General features: G+C 51.7%; 1 protein-coding gene across 1 annotated transcript in view; it reads left to right on the top strand.

The window, feature by feature from the left end:
- FAM53B (family with sequence similarity 53 member B) overlaps positions 1-14,152 on the top strand; it is a 35,752-nt gene that overhangs the window by 16,941 nt on the left and 4,659 nt on the right. The window lies entirely within an intron of this gene.

Here is a 14,152-nt window from a genome sequence, read left to right as displayed (position 1 = left end):
AAGCCTTTTTTTTTTTCCTTTTTTTTCCAAAGGCTCCTTGCGGTTTTCTGCTCTTTAATTGCCAGCCTTTGCAAACGAAGGGCACGGAGGTGGTGTGGCTGGTAGGGCAGACCCCCAAATGGATCCCGCTGGCAGGGATGCCGCGCCGGCATGGCACCGCGCGGACGGGGCATCGCATCCAGCTGATTTTGCTGCTGGTGCTCCGCTCTGCAGACTTTGGGGAATAAAAGGCTTGCACCGGGGCCTGGAAAGCCTCTTTCTGTAGCTCTTTGTCCAGCCTTGTGAGCCCATGGATGGTCCTTCCTGGCTCCCTTGGTGCCCATCGGGGGTTTAGCACCGGCTGTAGCTCATCTCAAGCCCTTCCAGGTCTCTGCCGAGGTTTGCGTGAGGCTTCACAGGCACGGCATGGCTGCGCGCGTGGCTCCGTCCCTTCTCCAAGGAGCTGAACTGCAGGCTGGGATCACATCCCGCGCCTCTTAACCCACCTCGTGGGGTTGGCCTTGGCCCCGGAGAAACACAGAGTCTAAACAAAAGCAACCCCGGCAGCCAAGTTCCCACACTGGTTCCTGCGTTGGACGGCTCTCCATCCCATGTCCTCATGGCAGGGACCCTGCGGGGGACGGGGGTGTCCCCAGCATGGGTGGAGGGTGCGGCTAAACGATCTAACAAATCTCAGCATCTGGCTGTTGGACTTCTGTGTTGGATTCGTGTATTAGGGGCTAATACATGGGTAAAGAAGTACCGACAGAAACTCACCTAAGACCCAGCTTCAGGAGGATGAAGGCGCACCGAGACTTGGCAGGTTGCCCTCCTCGAGCATCCTTGGGGAGCCCAAAAGCCTTGGATCCTGCCTGGAAACTGCTCCGGACCACCGGGAGCTGGGCTACCGGCTCCCACAGACCGTGCACTCAGAAGGGGGTCTGGCTTTCTGTCCCTGCGAGGGCTAGACCCTGCCCTCAGCAGGCTCAGGGTGTCATCTCTTCCCCAAATCCCTAACCATTTGCAAGCCATTCTTAAATCCTGCTTGCTTAATCCGAAGTGAGCTTCCAAATTTTCAGCTGTCAGTGGAAACATGGAAGAGAAGCAGTAAACGGCAACGGGCCGAGAAGCGAGGACAGCACGAACAAAAGCTTGCAGTAACAAACTAGCCAGGATGCTACAAGCGGCAGCGTGTCACCGGAGCAGATGTGTTTGGTAATCGGATTTTTGGGAGAAGGGCTGCGCAGCAGGAGAGAGGTGCAACCCTCCTGTCCGTGCACCGCCTCCGGGAAGGTGCCTGCAGGTACTTTTTGTGCTAATGTAGAAGGCTCACGCGGTGGATAGGGAAGGAGGAGAGTGTCCGGGCTCTGGTTTCCACCTTTTGGGAGGAAAAACTCTGATGGGTGGCACAGAGCGGCGGCGATGGGTGAGGAGCCGCACACGGTGCAGTCCTCGACTCCTTCCTCGGTCCCTCCCCAGCCGTGCATCCCGGCCCCGTGCGGGACAGGAGACACGACGAGGAGGCAGCGGGACCTCGAGGCTTGAAGCAGAGCTCACAGCTGGGCTGGATCAGTGTTTTCCAGCAGCTCTGTCCTTCAGCTGCTCCCTTGAGACTCCGGTGAGGCTCTTGGAGGGCACGGATGGACACCTTCACCCCGAGACGTGAGACACGCATGCGTTTCCCTTGCAGTAGATGTGCCTGAAATTGCTGGCTTACAGCTACAGAGTTAACTAAGTTAATTATCCCAGCGGGCCCAACTGAGCGCTTCAGCAGTTAGGCTAAACCTAGTCAACAAGCTTTGCAAAACTCAACTGTATCAGATGGCAAATCTGACCGAAATATTTCGCCAGGTGGGATTTTTGGGGCAGCTGCGAGCTGCTGGCTCTGCCCGCACGGTGCTGAAGCCCGGCAGCGGCACCGACCTTCCTCGCCCTCTGAGGATGCTGTGGGGCAAAGCCAGCTTCTCCATCGCATCAGACCAAGGGGGAAGGTTTGTCGGCTGGGAAGCAAAGGGCTGGGTCGGGGAGATCCCAGGGGGTCAGCGGGAGCTTCCCTTTCCCTCTGGTGGATGCTGAGCCCAGGCATACATTTATAATTTGGATAGCCATGGCTTTGGCAAGGGCAGGTGACCCAAGGATGACAAAAATCTAATCTCCAGCTGGTCCAGGCTGGGTGGCCGGGGCCGCTGCCCAACGCCCGGCGGTTGCCAGCACAACCAACACCACCATCCCCAAGGAACTCTGCCACTGGGATCCAGCCCAAGGCATGTCCCGTGGAGCATCCCCGGGTTCCAGGGAGAAAACCCAGCCAGGATCGGGTACCCACGGCAGCCGGTGCATCCCCACGGGTTGCATCCCCAAGGCAGGGGTACGCTGCTGGGTTTGGGGCAGCAGGGCTGTAGCAGAGTGGGAAGAAAGCAGAGCCGGGAACCGTGCAAAGGCCAGGGATTTCGTAGCTATTCAGTTATGAAAAGCAGCGCTGGCAGGCTGCTCTCTGCGTGGGAGGACTGGCACAGAAGGACGAGCAGGATTAGGCAAGTTACGGTGAGCATTCTTGCCTTTGGTGGGGCGGGTTTTCGGGGCGTGGGGCACGGTCAGAGCCCTCCCCGGGATGGGAACGCCGTGAAAACCAACTAATTCACTGTGGGCAGTAGGAGACGGGGGATAAGCATGCTCAAGAAAACCCTGCAGGTTTGGGTATTTCTCCAGGCTGCTTTTAATGCCTCTCTAGGAGCGAGACTGGAAAGTTCGGTGATTTCAGATGAAGAGCTGAAATAATGGCAAGGTGTCCGCGTGGCCGCATGTGTCCTCTAGTCTGGCTTTATATGGGCTAGAAATGGCTTGTGTGCAATGGTCTTCATGATTCAAAGCAAAGGAAAGCCCAGGTGTCGAGACTGGGCTTTCCAGTAGTCCTCAAAGCATTCACTTTACAGATGGGGAAACTGAGGCACAGGACATGCCTTGAGTCCCTGGACACTAACAGAAGAGCTGGGGACCCAGCCTGGGGTGCTGGATCAGCATCTGGTTCTGGCAGCGGATCGGTTAATTTTTTGCTTGTGCTGGTAGCCACATGCGTTTATAGGCCTGAAACCCAGTACCATAATCAAAATAAAAATAATTTGACCTGAAAGAAATGTTTTCTTCATACCAGGAGGGATATTTAGGCCAGGCAGGAGGGGAGGGAGCCGCTCCTGGAAGCAATTACATGGCCACATAACTGGGCTAATTAAGAAAGAGACCTAAATGTTAAAGTTCTGCTGGGAGGGAAAATACTTGGGAAAACATTGCCTTTAATTCCTCAAAATGCTGGGTTTGTCTCTTCTCTCTGCAATTCCCATAGCTCAGAGAGGGGAGGTGAGCCCGTATCGCTCCCCTTCTTATTTACTCATACGGCACCAAACCAGAAAGGCTTCAACTTCGGGCAGAAACCGAACCATGAACACGGTTGTCGTTGAAATAGCAGCAATTTTTAAAAGCCGCAGCACACCACGAAAATCCTTTTGCTCTTTTTAAATGCATGCCAACGCTCCGCTTTGTGCCTCTTCGCCTTCTAACTGGTTATAAACCTGGCGGGTCGTACTCAAAGGAGCGGGTGACGATGATGTGGTATTTAATTATCCCCGGTGTCCGGAGGCAGATGAGATGCGAAGAAGCTGGTTTCTATTCTTTGCCCCAAGCAAGGAGGGTTTTGGTACCGGGGGAGCAGCCTGGCATCTCTGACCACCCTTGTGCCCCTTAAAATGAGGACATCAACCATCCTCTCATTTCGGTGCAGGGCTTGGGCTTGCTTTCCAACTTCAGCTTTTATTCCCCCTTTCCACGTGAAGCACAAGCCCAAGGAGGACAACATCCAACCTCCGAAATCCCAGCAGTTGTTCTGACAGCGTGTTAATTAATCTCGTGGCAATGCAGTCTCCTTCCTAGGCGCAGTGCTCTCGGTCTCGCAGCTCCGGGGACCGTGTCCATACCAGCAGGATGTGATCAGAAATGGTCGGATCAGATTTTTCCATGAATTGGGAGGTTTCTCAAAGAGCTGGTTTTCTTCTTCTGATGTGGGTGCGCCTAAAAAATATGGGAGATGAGCAATGTTGCAAGGGTGTTGGGAGGTGGCTTGGACCCTGGCTGTCCTCCCAGCTGGGCTGATTTCAGCAGGAACGGGTGGTTTCACCCTTTGCAAGGCACTAGGAGAAGCTGGCTGGGCGTCTTAGGTGAGAAAAAGGGATTTTCTAAAAAAAAGAACCAGTCTGGCAGAGGTGCTCTGTGGTGGAGAGACGTTGTCCGGTTTTCCTTTCCCATGGTCTGGTGCAATTCTTCTCCAAAGGGCACATGGCTGTGTGGTGACCTGGGGACTTGCCATCTCCCACCTCCGCGTCCGCCGCTTTCCGACGTCTCTGTGTCAACATTTCCTGCAGGATTTGGGGTGTTGTGTGCCGAAACACCTCACGGCAGTACGAACGCTGGGTTCGGTGGCTTGTCTGAGTCATCTATGGGAAGGCGAGCCATGGGCCAGCCCTGATGTTGGTGTGCGTGTGCTGGCTGAGCAGATTGCTTTCCTTCGCACAGGCTCTGGGGAGCTGCAAGGGAGACATAACATGTCTGTCACACCGACGGCGGCCGCCCCGAACGAGAATTTGAAATCATCCTTGGGAATGGCAAAACGAGCCCTCGCTATCTCTTGCCCATTCTGTTTCCTGCCTCGTAAAATTTTGATATGGTTGTTACTGAGAGATTTTAATTTGTGTGAACACATTTCCAAACACAGCTATCCTTTTTATAGATGTTTTTTTAAAAGTGAGTCATTTATATATATATAAAAAATTTTATATCTATATCTATATATATATCTCTATATCTGTTCAACCCCAGCCATGTTCCCTGCAGCATGCAACCTGAAAATGGAGGATCATCTTCTAGCGTTTGGAAACACAACTTGCCGCATAGACAAAGGCACAAACTTCTTTGTGGCATGTAAGCCATAGCACCGCTGGCAATAACTGTCAGACGTGATGGGAGATACTGGTTCCTGCCCGTTGTAAGTGCCCTGCTAGCATCTGTGCGCTGGTAATAAATGAAGGCTTGGGGGTGGCACCTGTGCCCCATTTCTGATGGCTCCACAAGGTTTTGGCTTCTCTGTGAGCCTTCAAAGCATTTGCAGTTTGAAGAGCTGCATCTAGCATAACAAATATTGTACCACTGATGTCTTCTCCTCCTGAGTTTTCTGTAACATCCATCTGCTTTGCTGTGAGAGTTGTACCTGTGAACACTGAGGAGTCCCAGACAGCTGGCAAACTACTTCTCCTCCTCCGTGAAGCTCCTTATTAGAATCATAAAATCGTTTAGGTTGGAAAAGACGTTTAAGATCATCGAGTCCAACTGTTAACCTAACACTGCCAAGTCCACCACTAAACCATGTCCCTAAGCACCACATCTACACATCTTTTCTTACAGAGTATGGCATATAGTGTGTGGGACAGAGAATAGTTGTTATAGAACAAATAAGGCAATTAAAATACAATATGCCCTTGCGTCTCCCCAGGGTTATGGAGAGCTTCCCGTGGTTATGAATTCACCATAAATAGCTATCTATCTGTCCTGTGGGTGGGCTGTGAAGGGTGGATGAGAGGGTTTTGGCAGCAGTGGACGGCAGCTTAGAAGGTGGTGAGGATGAAGCAGTGGGTGCGCTTGATAAGGAAGAGTTACAGAAAAGACTTTGTGCCTGAAAGACGCCTGTTACGGGAAGAGTGCTGAGATGTTGGAGCCGGGTACAACGGGACTGTTCATGTTGCTCGCTGGCTGCCGTAAGACAGACAGTGCCATTCATGGGGTGACTTCACTGTCCTCCGAGGAGCACGTGCCTTTGCGGGACAGAGTCATCTGCACCAGGAATCACGAGAGCATCCTCCTGAAACCTGGATGCGAGGTTCTTGCATTTTTCAGGATTACAATCAGCTTCAGCCTGGGCTGGAGATCCAGAGGAGTGGGGTGTGTAATGCTCTTGATGGGTGGGAGCCAGGCTGTCCCCTCCAAAGTAAGGGATAATGGCAGTTTACATGAGGATCCATGCATGAAGGAGCCCGTACGCTCCCAAAGCTGAAGTAAACAGCCCACCAGCTTGGAAATGTTTCAGGCTGGTCTTGACTCTGAGTAGGGAGAAGTTTTAAACTGCAGGATGGGAGAAGTGACTTCTCCTCTCCAATCACCCAGCTCTTTCCTCGAGGGGTAAAATTCTCCAAATTTCCACGAGAAGATTTTCTGTTTAAATTTTGGCAGCTTTCAGGCTTGCTGGTGGGGGCAGGAGGGGCGGCACTGATCTCGGTCACCATCAGCACCCACTCGAGCCGGTGGCAAATATTGCCAAAAGGTAGTGACAGGCGAAAAACTGGAGGTTTTAAATTCCAGACATATCCCAGGAAATAGTTTGCTATTGATGTAACTTCTGAGACAGATTCCAGCTTCCAAGCCCCAGTGTTTTTTAAATAAACACGAATGAGAGCCTGCAAAGGTCAATTTGTGGCTTGGTGGGAAAAAGTCTTTGGTTCAGGATCAAAAGAAAATGACTCGGTTCAGAGGGTATAGAGGACCTCAAAGGCCAGCTGGTTTTAACTTTGGTCAGACTGTTACATATGCTGCCATTGTTATTCATTGCCCCGGTATTTTTTTTTATTTAAAAAACACAAGTAGTTGAAAAAAATTCAAGTCAGTTTTGGAAATTAGGTTCATAATGATGTTTACTTCTGGCTTGAACTGTTAATGGGTTTTTTTCCCTCCCTGTTCCTTTGACAAACAATTCTCCGTATTTGTTGGAAGTATAGCAAACCTCATCTTGGCTGGTGTCCCCAAGGCAGGGCAGAGCAAGTGGCACTCGTTGAGGTTGCCCACTGGTGCAAGCCCATCTTGCTGACGTCCTCCTGCCTGCGACGCCAGGGAGGATGCTCGTACGCTGCGAGGAACTTCACCCCTGCAGTATTTCCATTGCTTTCAGAGATGTTTTGCATCAGTTTTTCCCTTTAGCTGTGCTAAATATAAAAGCTTTTGTTGGGTATCGTAGACTGGCCTGGTCTAAGAGTTTTATCAGGTCCAAGTGCACGTACTTTTAACGTATAGAGGGCAATATGTTAAGAGGAATGGATTATTCTGAAGTTATGGCATTGGCCTGGATCTCATACGCGTCAGCTCCGTTCCTGCCTCCCCTGCAAATGTCCTTCAAGCAGAGTTTCCCTGCCTTAGTTTCCCAAATGAAAAATGAAGGCAATGCATTTTTTCACCTACCCCTCTCCATAAGCTCCTGAGGCCTCCATAAGCTGGCTCGGGTGGGATGTAATTTGGGTGCTCGCCACAGCAATATAACCTTGCTCTTAGGTACCGGGTCATATCGCTGCCAGAAGTAGCACGCCAAAAAAGATCCATCTCCCTATAAAAGGCTGATTTGTTGGTGCAGCTCTGGAGTGACCATTTCAGGCAAGGTACTTTGGTGTAGTCAGAGGACGCTTGTAGGAGGTGATTTATTGTAGCAGGCTCTATTTTAGTTACCCGACAGAGCTTTTAATAGCAATAACGTATAATGCAGTGACATCCATTGTTTTGATTTTACAGTCGAAACGGTCCCATCTGCCCCAGTTATAAATTTGTGACTCACCAAACACAATGGGCTGAAAATAAATTCAGCCGTGGAAGCAGAAACCAGCCGTGCCCAGGAACGTGGGCTTTTCTGCCATGTAATCACTTTTCCAGCACGGGCCGGGACTTGTGTGCACGGATGGGCTCCTCCGGCGGCATCCCTTCCCCGGGAGAGGGGGGTCTGAGTGCCGAAGGGTCCCGTGGTACCCAGGGACCGTGCCCTGCCATCCCCTGCTCCCAGCTCCATCCCCTGCTCCCAGCTCCGTCCCCCCGTGGGATCCGGGGATGTGGGGTCGGGTGTTGCACCCTTGTTCACGCTCACAGGGGAGGACAGGGCTGGAAACACAAAGAAAGCTTGGCAGTGTCTGGCCCAACCACACACAAAATCTGATTGTATCCCCAATCACGCATCTGATCCACCGCGTGCTGTTTAACCCTCTGGTCCCTGGGCTCATACGCTGTTTTAATTTCTGTAAGGGCTTGCTTTATAATTTAGGGCATGAAGTGAGACCACAATAGCATAATAGAAATATTATTTCTGTACTGAAAATGATGCAAATAATATGAAGATGGAATAGGGCTGAGATTCTCAAAAAATGTGGTTTTAAAAAAAATAAAATATTCCATATTAGTGATGTTTCATCCTAACTTGGGACAAGTTGAAATACCGATATCTCTGAATTTCCCCAAAGATGAGCCCCTCCAAACCCTGAAGTTTTGCCAGCTCTGGGGACGAGCAAGGTTCAGGCTCACCATTGCTCATGCCAGAACGACTCCACTTAAATCCGTGGCATTGCAATAGCATCTTCAGGAGAGCAGCCCGGCCCCGATGCCACCGTCTCCTCTAGGCTCTCAGCAGCGCCGAGCGTGTCGGTGTGACACGTGCCCTGCGATGCTCCAGGGATGCTCCACCGCAGCCTCTCGGGATGCAGAGGAGAAGCCGGGGAGGGTGCGAAAGGCTGGGCGCAAGAGGGCTGGGCAACCTGGAAATAAATGAATAAATACACAGTAATCGCACGTGAGGTTGCCTAATGACCTGTCGTCAGACAGATTTCTCCAGCTCATAGCGAAGGGTTCAGTGTCTGTCATGGAAAATATTTGTTCTTGGCAGGAAATGAGGATTTCCTCCAGTTATCGTTGGGAATGGGAATGGGCCAGGATGCTGTGCTGGGATCGAGTCCCCGTGTGCGGGATGCTGTGCACGGGTGGGACGGTTCAGTCCCGGGGAGCATCACTGCTCCGATCCCGTGCAGAGCTGTGCTTCTCGTGATTTCTGGGATTCGTCTCTCCACCATCTCCCTGGGGCTCTGGAGCACCAGAGGGATTCCCGTCGGTGGGTCATGTAACAGCTTTTTCTTTTGCATTTCTGGAAACTCACTAACATCCTCACTGTCGTTGGGGCAGATACAGAACTCCAAAGACAAGAGCAAAACTGTGAGTAAAACCAAATTAACTCTACAGGCTCCAAAGGCAGTGTTAATACTAATGACTTAAAGCCTCCTTCTTGTTTTTTTTTGGTTTGTTTGTTTAGTACTGTGGTGTGAAGCAACTTGGTAGGATAATAGATATTTCTAAGCCTGCTCGTGAAAGCTGTTTTTCACACCAAACAGAATAAAAGCAAAATTATCTGCTAAAGCTGTAGACTTTCAATGCACCGTCTAAGCACTGGTGCCCGTTATTGCAAAATTAGGATTGGGGCTATGTAAATATTATTCCTCATTAGTGGATGAGAAGGGAAGAGCCGGGAAGGCAGACCCTGAAAACAAGGGCAGCATCGTGGTACCTGCCGGGAGCAGCGCGGGGAGCCATCCCCTCTGTACAGGGGATGCTGCTGCGGGCACGCTCTGCTGCACGTCAGCCTGAAGAAGGGTGCCTGAAAATTACTCAATGCCTCCATAGATAAAATAAAAAAAAAATAACGGATGAGTTTGAGCTCCCTGACATGGCAACACTGCATATAACCCAGCTCCGGCTCTGCACCAGGCACACGAGCTCTGTTTGCATCTCATATACCCCATAACTGCCTCCTGTGTTTTCCTTCCTCAGGTATTTCAGTCATTTCTTTCCCGACACTTCATTCATCGCTCAGAGGCTCTTTCTGCGGGAGGACAGGGTCGGTGTAAGACCCGTGGCCTCCCCCCCCGCCCCGATGGCAATGTTGATCTTGGAAGCCGGTGCTGCTGAGCCGCGTGCTGCTCGGGGCGAGACAGCCGCGTCTCCCGTTTTTTGGGGAAACCAAACAGCAGCGAGCGAGGTGAGACCCGTCCGGGGTATCCGCCGAGCCGGTAACGCGCGTGGCCGGCGCTGCAGCCCGTGCCCGTTGGCAAAGCTTCCGAGATGCTCCTCGTGGTTATAAAGAGGCGAGGTTGGTTATTCTAGCCTCAGGACCGAGCAGCTCCCTCCCCATCACTCTTCCTCCCCTTCCCCAGCTTCGGGGACGCCAGCCTGGGGATGGAGTTGGAGAAGATTGTGGGATGCCTTAAAAGCAGTGGAGAGTATTGAACCTGAGTGATGTGTGTGTGTGCCTGGCCCGAATAACAGCAGCTGCTATAAAGAAGTTCTGCAGAGCTTTAAAACCAAAGGAAACCCACTTTCCAGTCTCGAGCATCTGGCCGTCCTTGGCAGCACGGATGAGCGCTTTGCGTGACACCAATGCCAGGTAGGACTTTGCCGTAGATGCAAACGACCAAAGCGGCAGATCATGACCCGGGTTGAAGGTGTTTTATAGGAAATGTTTGCCTCGGAAAGTGATTTAAACCCGAGGCGGGCAGAGAAGCTGCCAGCGGAGGTGACTTTTTGCTGACCGGTGCTGGACGGGGAGGGCTGGCAGAGGTACATCGTCCCCGCACGGAGCAGCGCTGCTCGCCGCCTGCTTCCCCCTTTCCTTCTGGCACCGGGTTATTTTCAGCTTTATGAAGCAACTGTAGCCCAGTGTGCTAACGGGAGGTGATGACAGCTTGGTAGGTAGGGCCGGCGGTGCTGACAGCTTGTAGCGTTACACCTTCCCCAGGAAAACTGCGGCAATCACCTGGCAGGGTGGGAAAAAAAAAAAAAAAAAAAAAAAAGTGTTTGCGCAAAAGCCGTGATCACCGCGGGGATCACGGTCCTGCTAATATTTATTCTAGCAGATCCACCGTGTTTGCAGGGACGTGTTTCGGGGAAAAGCTCGCAGCTGGGTATTTTACGAGGGGAAGAGCTACACGAAGAAATGTTGCTGCGGGATTTCTCCGGCTTGCTTGCTGTTGGGGCTGCTAGACTCCAGCCCTTGTCCCCCACGGGGACACAGCTCAAGGGGAGTAAAAACCTGCGGAAAAGGGTGGATATGGGGGGTGAGTCAGCTCTCGCAGCCTTCCCGGCTTTTACCCTTGGTCCCCGCACGGTGCGGAGCATCACGAGAGCCCTGCGGGAAGGAGATGTAGCCCGAGCTTGGTCACCACCACGCAAGAAGGGCTTTGCTCTGGAGGTCGGCTGGCAGCCCTGCAGCTCGTTTCAGGTGGCCAAGGGTTTCTTATTTGTATTTTTAGATGATTTTTTAGGTGCTCGCTTTAGCAACATCTCATTTTCTTCCTCTCCCTGGGGGATTGCCCAGCATGCTGGATTGCTGCAGCTTTGGGGAGAGTTGAGGGAAGAAAAACCAGCACCTCAAATGGTCAGAAATGGGTTACTGTGGTTGTGAGTAAAGGTGTTTCGGGTGGAAGGTACATTACAGATGCCGGCTGGGTGAAGTCAGGATGGCCAGAAGCATCTCCCAAAAGCCACCAGATCTGGGAGGGTGTCTGGATTCCCGTGGTTTCCTTGAGACCAACAGCATCTGGGATGCGTGACACCCCTTTCGGTCTGGGGCTGAAGGACAAGGGTGTGGAGAGGCTCGGGGGGGGGCCCAGGGCTGCCCGGCCATGGGGAACAAGCGCCGCATTGTGCCACCAAAACTGCTCTTTGGCTGATATCAATAGAGGACTTGACTAGCCAGTTTTGCCAGCTCAGCACTTCAGCACGCGCTTAATTCACCCAATAAATAAAAAACGAGTAAAAAAACTCCCGACGGGCTGAGAACAGATGCTACATTGACGGTGGTGGCTGATCCACCGCTGCTCCGCGGCCAGCACAGGCGATGCTGGCTCCGTTATCACCATCTTGGGGCGACCCATTCCCAAAAAGTTCATCCCCGCTCCGCCGACTCTGGCTGCGCGGCAGCTGTTCCCCCCGCCGGGAAGGTGAGGCGTGGGATTTTGCAGCAGCCGGTGAAAGCTTGCTTTCCGAGCCGAGCGCTGGGAAACCTGCGTCAGAGGGAGTGATTCTGCCCGGCACCCGCATATGGCCTTCCTCCGCGAGTGACTGGAAGCAACAGGACTATCGGAAGGGTTTTTCCATTCTCTTTCAGGGAAGGTAAAAATATTGCCTGGAATGACTCAAGGCTGTATGTGGAAAATGTTGGGTTGCAGCGTGGGTGGATTTGAGCAGGGAAAATAAGGCTATTGGCTTGATTATCTTGCCAAAGTCCAATAAAATGCAAAATTTCCCTGAAAGTCAAGTACCTTCATGGCTTTTTCTCAGAGATGTGTTCAAGCTCAGAAACACTTTTTGTTTGGATGGGAAGAGTGCACTGTGGACTGATTTAGTTGCTCTCCAGGTTGCATCCTCCTTCATTCATCATTACAGGCATCACCCGTCTCCTTCTTTGAAGCACTGTAGAGCATCTTCCATCCTCGCAGGATGCTCTAGCTCACCCGCAGCAGCCCGGCATGCCCGTGCCTGGGAAGCACGGGAGCCAGAAGATGAGCTCAATTAGCAGAAGGAGAAAAATTAACATTCTCAGAAGTGCCAGAGTTTTGTTTGTAGAAGGGATTTGCACTTCTGAGAGGGCTGTTGACTTTCAGGAGACTTAGGCTTTCAAGTGCCTAAATCACTGTTGGAAATATGCTTGCAAATTTTTTTAAGTACTTAGAAAATATTTCTCCTATGTCCTCAGGCCTTCTTCAAGCGCAGTGGTAATTACAAGTTGTCCATTAACCACAATGGGCAGATCTCTGCTTGAAGCCATTACGCATTCAGCACCTAGAAGGCAGACCACATGGAGAGGCACGGCTTGTATTTAAAAAATACGAGAAGGATGACGTGGGCACTGGGTGCAGTTGCATTTTTAAAGGACAAATGCCTGTTTTTTCATGTGGGCTTGGGGCTTGTGGGTTTTTGGAAGGTTTCAGAGACTGAATGCCATGTTGAAATGTAGCCCCCCAGGTTGGGCAGTGGGCAACTCCTCCTTGGGCAGCAGGAATTTCTCCTTTGAGATACAGCAGCCACTGCGTCATCTCCTGCAACGACTCGTTTGACCGTGGTGCATTATTTAGCGCAGCGCCCAAAGCCTCTCAGCAACGTGTGGTCAGTGGGTACGAATTCAGCACGAGTACCTTTGATTTCTTAAGAAATGATTGGAGTGCGAAGTAGGTAGAGCTTTGACCTGCATCCCTCAGGGGGTACGTAAAGGGGTGATTTTGCTTCATTTACAGCCTGGGGTAAGTTATTTTGGCGGAGTTACTCCCAGCTTACCTGGATTTGAAAGAAAAAAACCCTCAAACAAATATGCATAAATTCCCCGGGAACATCAGTGGGGATGTTCGGAGCAAGGCTGTGTCTTCAGGCTGCGTGTTTGGTCCTGAATTGCGCCGCAGCACACACAGGCAGCAGCCCTGTCGCTCCGTGTGACCGATGCTCTGTTGGGTACCGACGCTCTCCTGGTTATTCCGGCTTCAGTCTGGCCCAGGCTCTTGGAGAGAGGGTGTGATGGAAACAGCACCAGGGTTTGCCTTCCCCTGGATAAACGAGTGCAAGAGACCCAAAGAGCTCTCCTACACCCTCCTGCTATCCCCAGGCAACCCAACATCCATGTTAGTTTAACGACATTTGTCTAACCTGTATTAACGGGTTCTGGTGATGAGGTTTTACAGCTTTCAGAAATCTTTTAGCAGTGCTCCAGGATCTTTATTGTTGGAAACACAATACACCCTCCTACACACCCCCGCTTGCTGTCTCCAGCCTAAACCCCACTTTTTTCCTAAACTGTTCCTCGGAGGTCGCCTCGTCTGGACTTACCAACTTCTTGCTGCTCCGCACTCCCAAAGAGCCGCCGGTGTCTGCAGATTTAACCCTACCAGACAGCTTGTTCAAGAAAATACTGACTGATGCCAGGCGCCGGTGAAGCCTCTGGAGAATCCCACCTGATCCATATTTCCACCAAGACACGAGCTACCCATAACTTATCCTGGCGTGTAGTTTTTTTCCTACAAACAAAAGCAAACGTAAGGAGGAGGGGAGCGCTGATGCTCGTGTGCTCATACCTATTTATTGATGTGGTTTCTGAGGATTTGGGGGCCATAGATCAGGTGAGCATCTTCAGCTAATGAAGGGACTGCCTTCCCCCCGGGTATTTATTGGTTTCAGATTCAGGCCCATCGAGTGGGACGTGGCCGGGCCAGGTGTCTGTGAAGCAAGCGCACCATCGCACGCTCGCTTGCGCGCTGGGTCTTGCGAGAAGCTTGCACAAGCTGCTGAGCTACCC

Source organism: Harpia harpyja, chromosome 10, assembly GCF_026419915.1.
Source record: "Harpia harpyja isolate bHarHar1 chromosome 10, bHarHar1 primary haplotype, whole genome shotgun sequence".
Taxonomy (NCBI): Eukaryota; Metazoa; Chordata; class Aves; order Accipitriformes; family Accipitridae; genus Harpia; species Harpia harpyja.
Note: the sequence above shows the minus strand (reverse complement) of the source record. Positions and strands in the feature narration are given on the sequence as shown.